The sequence below is a fragment of the Lepidochelys kempii genome, chromosome 3 (genome assembly GCF_965140285.1).
Source record: "Lepidochelys kempii isolate rLepKem1 chromosome 3, rLepKem1.hap1, whole genome shotgun sequence".
Classification (NCBI taxonomy): domain Eukaryota; kingdom Metazoa; phylum Chordata; order Testudines; family Cheloniidae; genus Lepidochelys; species Lepidochelys kempii.
Genome location: NC_136382.1, coordinates 86,581,621 through 86,591,593, shown reverse-complemented (window position 1 = coordinate 86,591,593; position 9,973 = coordinate 86,581,621).

Here is a 9,973-nt window from a genome sequence, read left to right as displayed (position 1 = left end):
ATAAAATATGAGCTATGGTAAATCTATATGCATTTTTTAAACTTAACACATTTGCAGTCCAAGTCATTACTTCATTCAATAGCATGCATGTGCTGAATGAGGGAAACCGGCTAATTAGCAGACTTGTCTTTCTTCTTCCATTGGGTCAAAACAGTAATATTGTTTCATACAGTTGCTATTCTCATGGGTCAATCTACCCATCACTGGGTAGCAAGCAGAGCCTTTGGTTTTAATATTTTTGCTATCTGGGAGAAAAATTAGCTCAAAACTCAAGAAAGAAAAGCGGCTGTTCACAAATCCTCATTGTCATCTTTTTTTCAAGGTCTGTCGCAAAATCAGCAATGCAGAGTACGTTATTTACAAGTATTGCAGAGACAGGAAGCTGTTAGAAGCAAAATATTGTAAAATTGTTTCATTGGAAGTCTCTGATCCTAAACAGTACTTGGCTATGGAGAGGCTTGCTTAGGAAAGTCATATATTGATAGATTTTAAGACTAAGGAACAATTATTAGCATCTAGTCTGATCACCTGTATAATACAGGTCACCAAATATCACTTTGTAATCCAGTCATCAAGCCCATAACTTCTCAGTCTTTTCGAACGATATCCATTCTGTTGCACTTCTCCTCTCATTCATTACTAATGGTTAATATCCTCCACCAATGCAATTTGGAGGTAGTCCACTGGTGTTGCTCGAGGCTCCTGGACTGAGATTCAATCCTTCAGCTCAGGCCATGATATTTTCTATCTCCTGTGGTGGAACAAGTTGGTGGTTCAGTTTCTCCTAACCATTTTGTTTTAAAACCTTTATTTTTATTCATTTTCATACAGTTGCAACTCACAGTCTTTCTTCTCCTTCTCTCCAATTGAGTAAATAGCAGAACCACCTGGATCTGCTGCTCTAGTACCTCCCTAACTTGACTCCTCTTCCCCCACTCTCACATGGCAGAGCTGTCCTACAAACATCTGGCTTAAATCTAAGTGGTGGTCCCTTCGTGAAGTAGCATTTACAGACTCTAGAGAGTCAAAACAGGCATGGCTCTGGCCATAATGTTACCATCATGGTAAAGACGTACGAAGATCCAAAATTTCATTGTATCAATCATTTCCTGAAGGGCATCAGCAGTCCAATTATCTCAATGGGGCAGGCTTGCTGGTGCCATGTATTAGTTTCACTCTTGATTGGGTTTCTCAAAATGCACCTGCAGAAATTCCACCTGAGGACACAGAATCATGCATGTGATGCAATACAAAATTAGGGGGTCATTCACAGAGCACATTCAAATGCCTCATTGTGTGAAGGGAAGTACAAACAATATGTTGAAAGCCAACCCAACTTTCACTGTAGACCCATTATGGAAGTAAGCATACTTGGACAACAGACTTTAAAAAAATATATATCATAGCAATCATACTTTTAGTTCATTTTGACATCTTTAAAAAAAAAAAAAAAAGAAAGAAAAAGAAAGAAAGAAACCATGAATTTGGAGTAGTGGTCCATCAAGCCCAGTATCCTGTCTATGACAGTGGCCAGTACCAGCTGCATCAGTAAACGGTGAAAGGTGAAACATGTAGCAGGGAATTATGGTACTTGCAGAGGAAGTCTCGCCCTACCTCCCATTAGCTTACGACTGAGGAATGAATATTTATATCTCTTCTGTAACCAGAGATCAAAGCTTCTCAGGGGCAATGGAAATAATGTCCTGGACACAGAAAAATCTGTTGTCTTTCAAGACAGCTGACATAAAGGATACAGAAAAGAGGAAAAAGAAGAATTGAAGTCCCCCAGTGGCCTATAAGGTATTTTGGACTTGATAGAGAGCCAAGGCCTCCACATTGTACGTGCAGAAAATAACAAACCTCTTGAAGCAGAAACTCCTGTATTCCCAACCAGGAACACCTACAGATAATTTTATACATCGGAAGAGAGCTATAGTTCAGCATGGATTCTCCATTGCCTTTGACACACAGATCTCAGAGAGAACTCAACCAGGATATTTCATGTATATGTATTCTGGTCAAATTTGTATTTCAGGTGTGAGGGGAAACAAAATGCCCTCTGGGGCAAAACTGCCTCGTTTGTGTAGTGCCTGTCACACCTGATCTCTCGATGCTGTTGTGATAAAAATGTAATAATAATCCCAAAGTTCTGGTTATCTCAGCTGCACTCGAGTTTCTCCAGGAGGCTTGGCTGGAGCCGTACAACTAAGCCCCTTAGAAACATGGGTACCAGACATACCAGCTGTTGCTGTTTCAGGGCAACTGCACCTATATTCCCCCTCCATGGTCCACCAAGAGCACCCACTTTAGGTTTGCAGCACCCACATGTCACCTCTCTTGAGTGGAGATGTGCATCTTGCACCCTGCTTTCACTGTGATAGCCCCAGAAACAAGCCAGCATCTGTGCATTGCTTTGTTTCCAAGGGCTATGACCAGTATATTAGTCGTAGTTTTAAGTTACCTTCTACGTAAGCACATTTGTTATTAAGGCAAAAACATTACAGAGAAAACATATTAAAACAATAAAAGAACCTACACACATGTTTAAAAGCTTACCCAGAGATACCCCCAGCTCCAACCTAGCACTCTGCTAGGTTTTAGTTCTTCAAAACGCACAGCTGGGTTTTTCCTGTGATTACAAATTAATCCATTTTAGATCCAGAACCAAGCCTGGGCAGATCAGCCATTTCTTTGTACAGCTTTGGCCAATAGTTAATCACTAGACACTGCCCCTCTCCTCAGAGCATAACTTCAAAAGGCTAGGTTTTTGCATAACTGGAATTCTGGCATTTGCATTAACTGCCCCTTAGAGATTCCCCAGGAAAGTCACTTAACATTTGTTGTCCCCTAAGCATATACCTGTCTGGCATATTTTCAATATAGTCTTCTGAGCTCCCAGGTCTTCTCTGTCACATCTCCCCACTAGAGCAGTAACATACAGTCCCAGATCTACAATGACCTTATTCAAGGATATTGCCGTAAAGTGCTGTATCTGTGTCACGGGCATTTTGTAGCCAGGCAGATCCATTTCTCCATTTAAGTAGCAGATGCCAAGTTTAATCACAATTACAAATTAGACAAGTCTGGAGCTGGCCTTTCTAATCTTCATTACCTCTGAAAGGCAAGTTTTGACCATAAGAACAGCCACACGAGGTCAGACCAATGGTCCATCTTGTCCAACATCCTGTCTTCTGACAGTGGCCAATTCCAGATGCATCATAGGAACTGAACAGAACAGGGTAATTGGTGAGCTGCCATCCAGTCCCAGTCAGGGGCCTCCAGAGCATGGGGTTGCATCCCTGACTACCTAGGCTGATAGACCTTGCCTCCGTGAACTTAGCTAAGCCTTTTTTTAAAGCCCCGTTATAGTTTTGGCCCGCTCAACATGCCCTGCCAACACACTCCACAGGTTGACTGTATGTTATGTGACGTACTTCCTTTTGTTTTAAACCTGCTGCCTAGTAATTTCAGTGGGTGACCCCTGGTCAGGTGTTATGTAAAGGGGTAACTAACACATCCTTATTCACTTTCTCCAGACCAGTCATGATTTTATAGAACTCTAGCATATCCCCCCCTTCATCAGCTTTTCCAAGCTGAAAAGTCCCAGGTTTTTTAATCTTCCTGCAGATGGAGGCTGTTTCATATTCATAATGATTTTTGTTGCTCTTCTCAGAACCTTTTCCATTTCTATTTTTGATGGGGTGACCAAAACTGCACACAGTAGTCAAAGTGTGGCTGTGCCATGGATTTATATAGTGGCATGATGCTATTTACTGTCTTATTAGAATGTTAGGAACCATTAGGCAAGGGATAGCTATTAGCTTTTTTGACTGCTGCTGCACATTGAGCAGATATTTTCAGAGAACTGTCCACAATAACTCCCAGGAGCTCTTTCTTGAGTGGTAACAGCTAATTTAGACCCCACCAGTTTGAATGCATTGTTGGGATTAGGTTTTCCAATGTGCGTTACTTTGCATTCATCAACACTGAATTTCATCTGCCATTTTGTTGCCCAGTCACCAGTTTTGTGAGATCCCTTTGTAGCTCTTCACAGTCTGCTTTAGACTTAACTATCTTGAGTAACTTTGTCTCATCTGAAATTTTGCCACATCACTGTTTACTTCTCCTTCCGGTTTATTTATGAATAAGGTTAAGATTCTCACCATTATTTCTATTAGAAGTCAGGGACAGGTCACGGGCAATAAGCAAAAATTCACAGAAGCCTGTGACCTGTCGACTTTTACTAAAAATAAACATGATAATGTGAGGCTGACGGGAGGGAGAGATGAGAGCCTGAACCCGACTACGGAGGAAGGGGAGCGTCCACCATCTGCTTCGGCTGACAGCTCTGGGGGAGGGCCCCCACTCCCATCACCCTCACAGCTTGGCACTCCAGGTCCCCCTGCAACCCACAGTGACTGAGAGCTGCAGAGGCCCCTGTTGGCTAACAGCTCCAGCCCTGCCTCCCTGAGACTGAAGCAGAAAATATCAGGGCGGTCTCTGGAAGTCATGGAAACCTCTGTGCCATAATTGTATCCTTATTTCTGAATATGGTGAACAGCAGTGGTCCCAGTACAGCGCCCTGGGGGATCCCACTATTTACCTCTCTCCATTCTGAAAACTGACCATTTATTCCTTCCCATTGTTGCCTGTCTTTTACTGATCCATAAGAGGACCTTCCCTCTTATCCTCTGACTGCTTTCTGTGCTTAAGAGCCTTTGGTGAGGGACCTTGTCAAAGCTTTCTGAAAGTTCAAGTACACTAGATCCACTGGCTTACCCTTGTCCATGTTTGTTGACCCCCCTCCAAGAATTCTAATAATTAGGGAAGCATGATTTTCCCCTACAAAAGCTGTGGAAAAGCATCAACAAATAATCATATTCTGCTATGATAATGCTGTTCTTCACTATAGTTTCAGCCAATTTGCCTGGTACTGAAGTTCAGCTTACTGGTCTTAATTGCCAGGATCACCTCTGGATCCTTCTTAAAAAATTGGTGTCACATTAGCTATTCTCTCATCTAACACACAAACTGATTTAAGTGATAGGTTACATATCACACGTAATAGTTCTGCAGTTTCATATCTGAGGTCCTTCAGACCTAGGAATTAATTCCCATAGCCATACAAGCTTCTCACTCCTTTTGTCATAAGGAAAAAGTTATTCTTATAGTTCTAGCAAACTTTCTGTTCAAAGTAAATAGATCACCCTTCATTTTGTTCTAACCCTTGAAAGAGCCCTCAAAGTTGCTGCACACGTGATGTAAAGTTTTGCACCAGTTGGCATGCTAGGTCTGGGAAACTATTCACAGGAATGCCTTGGGGCAGGAGGGGGCTATGTATGAGCCTCATTGGAGGAAGATCTACAAGTATGTTTGCATTGCTACTGGATTGGTTCCCACATGGTTTATAAAGTTCTTGCTTCATATGGAGGGAACTTCCATTCCTGCCTACTATAATAATTAAACTGACCTTGCATGTGGCTGTACTAAAACCTTTTTCAAATAAACTGCCTTCCCAAGCAATGCTGCTTGGCCTGTATAACTGACCTGTCCCACTCATTTTTATGGTGTCTTACTAGTAATTTTTTATTTTCTTCAAGCTCACTGATATTGAACAACGCTGCTCCAAGAACACAGCCTTCCAAGACACCCTGCACCCCAAAGACGCACCATCTTGCTAATTTTGTTTACTTATTATGGTACATCAGTTAACCACTTCTTACTCTATAGCAGGGGTGGCCAAACTTACTGACCCTCTGAGCAGCACACAACCATCTTCAAAAGTTTGAGATGCAGGGCATGCCTGCTAGAGCTCAGGGATTCAGCCCTGTGGGGGTCCACCTGGCAGGGCTTCAGCCAATCCCTAACATGCACACACTGTGGGCCTGAGCCCCTCCTCCATACTGGGCAAAAGTCCCTACCCTGCCCCCCTTGTGCAAGGCAGAGGTCCTGCCCTCCCACCTCCCCATGCGGTAGGTGGAAAGCACCTCCACAAGCTGCACTTGGACTGTAAAAGAGCCACATGGAGCTTGCAAGCCAGGGACTGCCCCCCGAGCTCTATTTTATAGGGGCTATATTGATTTTTTGTAAGTGCTATTTTTTTTAATCTGAATGTGATGTAGGATTAAATCCAATGCCTTTGAAGTTGAAGTATATTATGTCATCCTTCTCTGTATCATCCAAGCAGAATCTAAGACTATTTTCCATAAAGCCCATCTTAACTGGCATTGATTATGCTACCAACATTTAATTCAACAGGGACACAAGCAGTAAATGTGTGTGCCAAGGATTGATGGCAGGCTGAGTGACCTATAGGGTACCTGGAACATTCCATTTACCCTTTTTAAATTTTGTCACAACGTTCAAAGTCTGAGCACCTGCTCGGTCATGGCTTCACAGTTGCCTTCAGTTTGCTGGACCCCAAGGAGCACTTCACTCAGTATTTGCAGTGGCACCAAGAAGCCTTTTCAATACTGTACAACAATTATGTTGAAGAGTCCTTCCATTAGCAATGAAAAAGGCAAGCTTAAGCAAGAGTCCATAAAATGTTTGAGAACCTTCTTATCACAGCCCTTTGCTGTCTTCAATCCACTGTCTACATCTAAGGGAAATAACATGCAGTAGGAGTCAATCTTCAGTCATGGAGGTTTCCACTGTCTGTCTTCCATTCAAATGTGTTCATTCCAGCCAGCCCTTATGGCTGTATGTCTCAAACTCCCCCGGAGAGAATTTTTTCCCCCTCCAGGTAATGACACAGAGTGGATAGATACAAAGTCATATGGCTAGTTCATAAAAATATTACAAAGAATTGTCACATTTCTTGGAAACCCCACTGACTATGAATTACTTCTGTATGTTGGAGTGTCAGACTTCATCTTAGAAGCTTTGATCAGTACATACAGTAACAGCACCATCCAAATAGCTATGGCTGCAGTATCTTAAGAGCACATGCACACTCCATCTTGGCAAAGTACTGTTCCTCTTTAGTGCAAGTTATCAAGCTGTGCTGATTTAAAAGCATTTAACATCCTCCCTAATTACTGATGGACTACTTCTGCATCATGGATGCAGTGTTGTCATACTGGTCCCAGGATATTAGAGAGAAGTTTTAGCTAGGGATTAAGTCCTACTTTGAGCAGGGGGTTGAACTAGATGACCTCCTGAGGTCTCTTCCAACCCTGATATTCTATGCTTCTGAGTTGGTCTAATAAAAGATATTACCTCACAGAGCTTGTCTCATTTCTAATTCATGATTCATGACTGATAATTTTAGCGTTTGATTGGTTAAGATCCATTTTTCACTAATAACTCTTGCCTCTCCTCCAGTGTTGGTCTTTTCACTAAGTGCTGATTTGCACTCAATTAACAACTCTTATTGCTTTCACCTCCCTTTTTAACCAACACCTTTCATTACCATACAACTATGGATTTTGGGGGCCCTCAAAGCATTCTTAAACAATTACTAATTTTTGTTTAAAACTTATACCATGTTTCTGCCTGTAAAGGAAATAGGTCTCTAAACAGCAAAAACTAGTTTTCTTCAAACCATTTTTCCTTCTATTAGTCTGAGGGGGGAATGGAAGAAGAGGGGGGAAAAGTGGAAGTTTCAAAACTGGGAGGCTTCTGTTTGAAATGGTAACTATTTCTACATTACTAGTAACAGATCATGAGCGTTAAATCTGCAATAAATAAAGGCCTGAGTAGTGTTCAGAAACACAGTACAAGCTTTATTATAAAAAGATACTCCTGTTTGTAAATTAGAGCAATTTATTACATTCAAGAAACAGTTTATCCAATAAATTTCACATTACACAGTCATGTAATCAAGCAGTTTTCAACCTAAATATATTAAATCAAAAAGCCCACCATACACAAAAGCATGGAAAAAACTCAATTCATGTAAGTGTAGATTGTTGCATAAGCAGTAAGCAACAAGACTGGAGTAACGGAAAAACCACAAAACTGTTGCTTACTTGAGATTACTAGCTTTGTGCAGTCTCATTTAGGAGATAAAAGTGCAAATACCAAAAATACCTTCACATTGTTCCTTATCATTTAAATGCTTCATCTTAAAAACAGTATTGCATTCTGTTTTTTAAATAGACATTGCCAATCTTCAGGCTAAATGAAAACATACTAATAGATGACAATTTGCTGCCAGCTGCCCACCTTAACTATGAAGCAAGAGGAACAGATCTTATTGCACTGATGTGCAAATGTTCATAGTGTTTTCCTCTTTCTTCAGTCTGTTCCTGTGATTCTCAATGACATAAGCAACTGCTATTAATTCAGTTAGCTATCACTGAGCATATCATAGCTCCCACAAGCCTATAACTGAAATGTTGCACTATTTAAAGATGATCACTGACACTTAAGGAAACAAGGGTTTCTTAAAATGACAACTGTATTGCCAAATAATCAAATTAACCAATAAAAATATGGAGGACATTGGTTGTTTCTAGTATAAAATACTTTGTCTCTTAAGGTTCTGATCAAATTCAAAACTAAGGTCCTAATTAAACACTGATTGACTGACAAAGAAGGCACTTACCAGGTATTGCAGTTTAACCAGGAAACTTTTAACATTCAAATATACTAAAGCTACATGAATTTAAGTAAACACCAGTAACTTGTGTTTTCCAGCTAACAAAGAGCCCAGAAATCCCTCAACAGAGTGACTGACATAAGGCTGCAACTTTTATATAGTTGTTGGATCTTAAGATGACAGCAGAGGAAACTTGTAATATTCTAAGGCAGCATGTCACTCATTAATTTCTTAATCAATCTAAACTGACTTACATCCTGGCTGGTCTTTCTTTAGTATATTTTACATTTAACAGTATGTATCACCTGATGTACAAAAACTGCCTATATACATTTAAATACAGTTGTTGAAAGGGGGTAGTGAGGGAAAGCTGGCTGTTGTGCAAGTACATCCCATCACCAACGTTTTCATTGCATAATAACTAAAGTGCTCAAATTTGAAGAGACGGGTGATCACTCAAAAATACTGGGTGCTAGGGGTCAATCTGAACATTTTAGGAATGACTTACAGACAAGCTTATTACTAAGTAATTTTTAAATGTATAACTTGATTCTAGATTTCCACATGACATTAGTCAAAGCAGTTGATGACCTACACTACAGATTTGTTTTTTTGTCTACATATCGCATTTCTTAGTTTCAATTTTTCCATCAGTTGTCCTATGACAGAGAAAAAGCTTTATGCTACCCCAATTATTTGAGTGTTACACTTTGCCACTCTTATATTGTATCACAAGGGAACCCTCTGATCATTTATATATTTTATATATATATTTAAAATATTATTTAGGTGCATGTATCATGCAGGAATTTATACAGTGAACTTGAAATAAAACCTGCACATTATGTAATCTCTCTACACTGAGCAGCCCACTGTGGAGAAAGCAGCTATGATCGCAAACTTAAAGTAAGTTCCTGATTATGGAGCCCAAGTTTCTCCATGGAGTTTGGATTTCATTTTCACTACCAGGGTATAAAGTTTTCCAGTATGGCTAGGTCTTGCTCCATTTCTTCCCCTCAGATTTCAGAGGAAAGCGAAATTTGTAAAGGGGGGGGAGGGGGTGGAAGAGAGAGAAGAGCGGAAGCAGTCATAAACCCAAACTTCTAAAAAAAGGTTTCTGTACCACAACAGAAACACTCCAAAATGTAAATAAGCAAACTGCAACTCTTACTACAAAAGTAAAATTACCAACAAAAGTCTTAACTATCCAATGAGCAATACAAACAGCAAGTTTTGATCATGCAGCCTCAGAGAAAGCTGCCTTCAAAATCTGGGTTTTCAGATAGAAGGACTGCATTAAATGGAAGGCTCCAAATTAATTCTAAACAACACTTTCGATATTTGTCTGTTCTTGGCATTATGGCGATTTATTTATTTGCTAGCACTCAGTGTTTCTCCCCTCCCCCAGCATGATATTTCCAATCTCTC